Source organism: Balearica regulorum, chromosome 1 (genome assembly GCF_011004875.1).
Source record: "Balearica regulorum gibbericeps isolate bBalReg1 chromosome 1, bBalReg1.pri, whole genome shotgun sequence".
Classification (NCBI taxonomy): Eukaryota; Metazoa; Chordata; class Aves; order Gruiformes; family Gruidae; genus Balearica; species Balearica regulorum.
In genome coordinates, this window is record NC_046184.1 from 160,889,096 (window position 1) to 160,895,095 (window position 6,000).

General features: G+C 49.8%; 1 protein-coding gene across 4 annotated transcripts in view; it reads right to left on the bottom strand.

Moving 5' to 3' along the window:
* Window positions 1–5,165, bottom strand: part of LOC104640428 (muscleblind-like protein 2) — a 111,421-nt gene extending 106,256 nt beyond the window's left edge. For 2 of the 4 annotated variants that reach the window (XM_075741235.1, XM_075741190.1), the window contains exon 1: window positions 5,048–5,165. The gene's annotated coding sequence lies outside the window, so the exon portion shown is untranslated. The remainder of the gene's footprint in view (window positions 1–5,047) is intronic. The other 2 variants (XM_075741171.1, XM_075741213.1) reach the window with 2 other exon arrangements.
* Between the last annotated feature and the right edge of the window lie 835 nt (window positions 5,166–6,000).

Sequence of the window (6,000 nt, forward strand, 5' to 3'; positions counted from 1 at the left end):
AGAATCACAGGGTGTCCACCATGCCTCTCCCATGGCACCCAGCAATCTGAATGGCACAGCCCACTTCATCTCTCGTGGTACAAACTGGAATGGGCTCTTCAAGGAATTAGGGAAAGAACCAGAGAAATCAGATACCTTCTAAAAGCTTTAAGTAGCAGGAGAAATACACTCCACCACAAACAGGAAGCAAAGAGCATAAAGCATTATGAAATTAAATGAATGAATTGAGTAACATAAGACCTACCTCTAACTGCCAACAGGCAATACACAATCCCAAGAGTGAAATACCTGATATGCATTGCATCACCCAAAGCTGCCTAGATGAGATCTAAATCCTATGTCTTTTTTTTTTTCCCCTTGCAATACCGAGTCAGACTCAGGCACAAGCAGATGGCAGGAAGCACTTCGTTCACCTGTTCTGCAAACATGAAATCTAAGGTACCTCTGGTAAGACATCTTTATTAGATTTCATTAATCTGAAAAGCTAAAGCTAATATTTAGTCATTTAAAGACTACAATAAACGAATGGCTTTAGGAAGGCTAGCACTAATATCTCATAATGGAAAGCAGCAAAATGTCCCAGAATGATAAATCCTGGGAATTTCAACAGGTACATTGACAAGGCTGAACACGCTGAAGTCTCTCTACACTGCTTTCTAACATCAGCGTCAAACCACCAGGTGAACCACCCAGAAATAGTTTCAAATTCTCTCAATGTGGAGACACAACAGACCTATTTATCCTTCAGCACCATCAAAAGAAGGAGTAGCTGAAGTTAAACCTAAACCTGGAATGCGGTGGTGAGCAGAGGAAAACGCTGTCAAGAATTTGCAGCCACAGACAGACCATGGTTTTGTTGCTTTAAGATACATGATCCCAACTGGTCATAGGTCAGAAGTATTTCTGGACTTTACACTGACATTATACTTTCATACTGAAATGTTACTCAATGACAGTGTTGCTGCCTCAGCTCTATCTAGGCGGAGTGACCTGTGTCTCCAGTACGCTGCAGGCAGCTCATGAAGCCTTCCAGTCTAGGAAATCCGATTACTCCAGAACATGCTTTGTCTTTCCCCAGTCATATAGCCACGTACCATCATCCTCTCATCTTCCAGACGCCATCCTCACAGTGCTCAAACATCTACCTGCGATCTTACAGCTCTGTGTGGCCCCGGCACTGGGCAACGACAGGGCTACTCTGGGCTCTGCAGAGGAACAGCCCCCGACGGTCATCATTGTCATCAGTCACCCAACGTGAGCCAAAAATGTCGGTGTACAGCTGCAAGTCAGGATAAACTCTTGAGTTATTCAACCTTTAAGCACTTCGAAGAAGTCTACTCCTCCTTCATACCTGTAGTTGATCAAGCCATACCAACTACATCTTTATTCCAAATTTAGTTGAGTGTTTCAGTATTGCATTTCTCTGAAGTCATAAGTGAATCGATTGTGTCAAACCCAGTTATCATAAATAATCCAACCACAATGATCAAGACAAAAGGCACAAGAGAAATAACACCAGTAGGAAAAAAAAGAGATTGTTTTTGTTTTTAAAGGTTTATTCACCAGAAATGAGTAACTCGAAACTGAAAAGCATTTTTGATCAACACTCTTCCTGACTTTCACTTCAATGACATTTTAATGAACACTTTCTAACTAGCTGTACTTACGTAAACTTGCAAATGAACGTGGGAGAATATTGAAGAAAGGTAAGGGGGGGGGTAGGAAAATTCCATCAGGCATTTTATTTCTTGGATGCCTCTGAGAAAGTGAATAATAATTCATCTAGGGAAAAGTGATCCAGCAAAGATTTGATTGGAAAAAGACATCTGGAAAGGAGTAATAAGTAGACAGAGTCTGAATCATGATAGAGGGTCATAAAGAAAGATACAGTGAGATCTGGAAGCCAATTAGGTTACTCTGTAATTCTGCAAAGATGAAGGTAGCATGTCCTTCAGCCCCAGACAGCTAACAATAAACTACCAGAAAAAAAATTTATAGAAGAGCAGTAAATGTGATTGTAGGACTGGCTGGAGCCATCTGAAGTGAGATTTCTACCTTGATAACTGACAGTATGAAAATACCTTCTTTGATAACAGGTTTAATATGGTTCATGGTTCTTTATTTCTGTTTCTATTGGCAGGTTGGACCAAATTCTGATATTTTCCAGTAGAACCACAATAAGACCTATGAGGGCCTATTAAAAGTGGGGGGGAAAGGGCAATATAAACAAGCAGGCTGTTCATTCACCTAGCATAGCATGAGTTTTGGTGAGAACATGCCAAACCTAAATAAATTAGGCTGTATAATTTTACTCGGCAACGTAAGGAATAAAATGATCATACAGTGTCGCTGAGATTCCAAGAGCTACCCAGAGGATGCAAAAATATCTACACCATCAGGCAGCAACAAGAATACCAATTTACTATGTTTTTTTCTTCTTCCTGCCATAAATTTTTAACAGAACTTTTTCCAGTGCCTTGCAGCCCAGCTTTTAACCCAAGAAAAACCAAGACTAAGAAGGTTCCCCAAATGGCAGTCACATGCCACCGGTGGCAGGATTCACATACCACTTTTCTATGGTAGGTATACCACGGTTTAAGAATCCCTAGGTTAGTAGAAGAAGTAGTCTATTTAGCACTGCATACTACAATTCTAGAGACTCTGCAACCAACAGAGAAACTACAAAGCAGCTGTAGTAGAAGAGATGAAAATTTCACCCACCAAGTGTTAGCAGCAAGTAGACTTTATTTTTAATCTTCTTATGACAACTGTTATTCTGTAAAAGCCAAATTTAAGAAAATGATGCTCAAATGAAGATTTCAGCATCACAATCCCAAACATACCAATGCCATGGATTTGAGATTTTGGCAGGTCTGCTTATGTCTAAAACCAGGCCATTCCTTCAGAGAGAAGGCATAAATGATAAAGAAGATAAATTTCAGAGGGTAAATATGTTGAGGTGACACACGTCATGTCATCCACCCATCTGCACAATGCAGAAGTACCTCTCTTGTGGCAACAGCAGGGATACCAGAATGAAACCCATTTCTTTGGCTATAGGAAAACATTACTGTATAGCCACCGTCCTGCAAGTTACCTTTGATGGACAGACAGACCCTTACAGTAGTGCAAATCACTGCTGTAGCCCACTGCTATTCCAAATTTCACTCGCGTGTAGATGAGCCATAGCATACGCCAGCAAGTACAGGAAGCGCCAAAGGCTGGCGTGCCCCAATTCAGGGCTCCAGCCCGCGTCAGAAGTTTTGTTGCTAAGGTCTCCAATGAGCAACACCGGCTGGCACCCCCCGACCACCTTATCATGGGAGGGAGAGACAAACCGCAGGGCTCTACCCAGGGTTCACACACCCCCTGAAAGCACACAAAGTTGACACTGCACAAAAGGGCCTTGTCCACAGCGGGAAGAATTACATGCCTCCCAGCAGCACCATCAGCTGCACTGGATGTATGCAAAGAGCATTAATGCTAAATGCAAGCTACAAATTGGCATCACTGATGCTAAAGCAAACTTTTTTTTATATAACATACTCAGAAACTGTACGAAAGACACCTTCCACTAGTCCTTGACAATAACTTTAGAGCATTTCCTAGAAGAGTTTAAATACATACTTGGCCCTAAAGCTTACTACAGATACCTTTTTCATTTGCACAGTGTGGTATGTGCGTACACGAAGGGAAGAGGGAAGACAGATGGCTAAATCCATGCATATTTACCAAGGTATGAATACCACGTTAAAATCATAAGCACTAGGCCAAGTCACATGTTTAAAATTAATTACACTTCCGCTACTACCTACAAGTCCACACTGCTTTAAAAATCTACAAGTCTGAACAAGATACGTCAGTGTGACATGATCGCTTAAGTGTATTAATCCCACATGGACATCCTCTGCAGCTGAATTAAAGGCACACAAGTTGTTCCATGCTACCGTTCAAATACATATTCAGCAACATTACTGCTGTCTGTTCCCCTCCCAGCAGAAATGCAAATATGCCTACAAGAGACAGAAAACAAAACATCTGGAAATAAAAGCCTATAGGCAATATTCTCATAGCTCAAAAAAATATGTGCATATATTCCATGCACACATAGATAAATATACATACACGTACATACAAGGAATAAATATATAGGGTTTCCACACAAAACTAGCGGCAAGGAAAACATTTTAACTCCCGGCAGTTCTTCTCTCCTGTCACCTTCACGGGTGTCAATTCCCCCCCACCAAAACCGTGCCCAGCGTTATTCACTGCTGACCAGAGCGAGCCCCCGGCTGCAGCGCTGAAGCTGGGAGGTACCGGGGGGTGTGGGGGAGCCGCTGGGGCGGCCACGGCCCCACGGAGCCCTTCTCCTCTCCCTTCCAGAAGTAACAAAAACTTATGACTCCCGCTCGCCGCTGCTCCCCGCAAGCACGCCGTGCCAAATGCTGAGTTAACAAAACCATAAATCACCGCTGAACCAGACGCAACGGGCAGGCAGCAGCTCCCGCCGCCTCCCGCCCCGTCCCGTCCCACGCCGCGGCGGCTCCCCCAGAAAACCGAAGGGGAAACGAGCGGCGGGGACACGGGGGCACCTGAACAAGTGCGGGCTCGGGGCGCCTTCCCGCGCCCTCGGCGGGGCGGCAGCAGCGGCAGGAGGAAGAGGAGGAGGAGAGGCCCAGGCGGGCTCGGGGGCGGCCCCCGCCCGTCCAGGTGCGGCGGGACGGGCAGCGGCTCGGCCGGGGACGCCCCGGCGGCCGCTCCCCGCGGAGGGTGGCGCCGCGGGCCGCCGCCGCCAGGCTCCCCCGGGGCCGCCGGCACCGCGACTCCTCCCCGGGGCGGCATTGAAACGAAACTCCCGCCGCCGCCGCCGCCGCCGCGTACCCGCAAGGTCCCCGCGCGGCCCGGCCCCGCGGGGGGGGGGGGGGGGGAGGGAGGACACACGGAGACGCCGGGGGACCCGCTGTCCCCCCGCCGTGTCCCCGCAGCCGCGGAGCGGAGGCGGGCGGCGGCGGGGAGAGACTGGCGGCGGCGCGGGCGGCTGCCTTACCTCGGAGCGGGGCGGGGGACGGTGAGGGGGGGGGAGGGGGGCACCCGCTTCTCCCACCCGCGCAGAGGCGGCTCCGCGCAGCAGCTTGTCACCTCTCCCGCCGCGACGGCGGCGGCTGTTCGCGTAGGGGCGGTCCGGCCCCTCCCTGCCGGGGCCGAGCGCTGTGCCGCACCGCCCCGGGGCCGGGCCAGGCCCTCCCGCCACAGCCCACACAGCCCCCCGCGCCGTCCCGCGGCCGGGTCCGGCGCTGTGGCGGCTGTCCGGGCGCTGCTGGCGGTGCGGGCTGGCCCCGCGGGGTTTTGACGAGAGTCCGGCGCGCCCCGGGGACAAACCCGAGCGTTTCCTCCGCAAAACAACGCGGGATGGGGGGTGCTGTGGAGGGGCCAAAAGACTGGTTTTGAGGCGTGTTGTTCTGCTTCCTTTTTATTGCTGGAGCCATGCAGTGTCACCATTACTGTAGGCGATTTTCTGGAGGAAACGAACGTCCTGTTTGGCTCCCAGAACTCATCCTTCCCAGATTTTGACTGGAATTTGTGAACAGTTTCTGTTCCCCTTAAGTGACATTCATAGGCAAAACGGTGCTCTTCGCTCGCCCGCAGCAGCCACCGCAGGTCTGCGGTGCCCCTCGGCCCCCGTCCTCCCACACTGGAGCAGGGATTGTCACCTTTCCCTAAAAACCATGAAATATCCCCAGCCAGAGAGAGGGGACAGCTGCGGTGGTTCCTGGTTTGCCTCCGGCCCGTCAAACTGTGCTTGTGCTCTGCCGGGTGAAGCTAAAGGAGGGGTTCAGCGGGGCTGTTGGGGCACTGCCGACTCTGGCTGTGCGTCCCTGCGGCCCCCTCGCCCCCCACGATCCCACCTAACGCCTTTCTACATGGGCTGGAAGGGCTGAAGCCTCATCCGACAGACCCCCACAATTTGTTTCCAGGCAGTTTAGGTATCTCAGCAGGCTC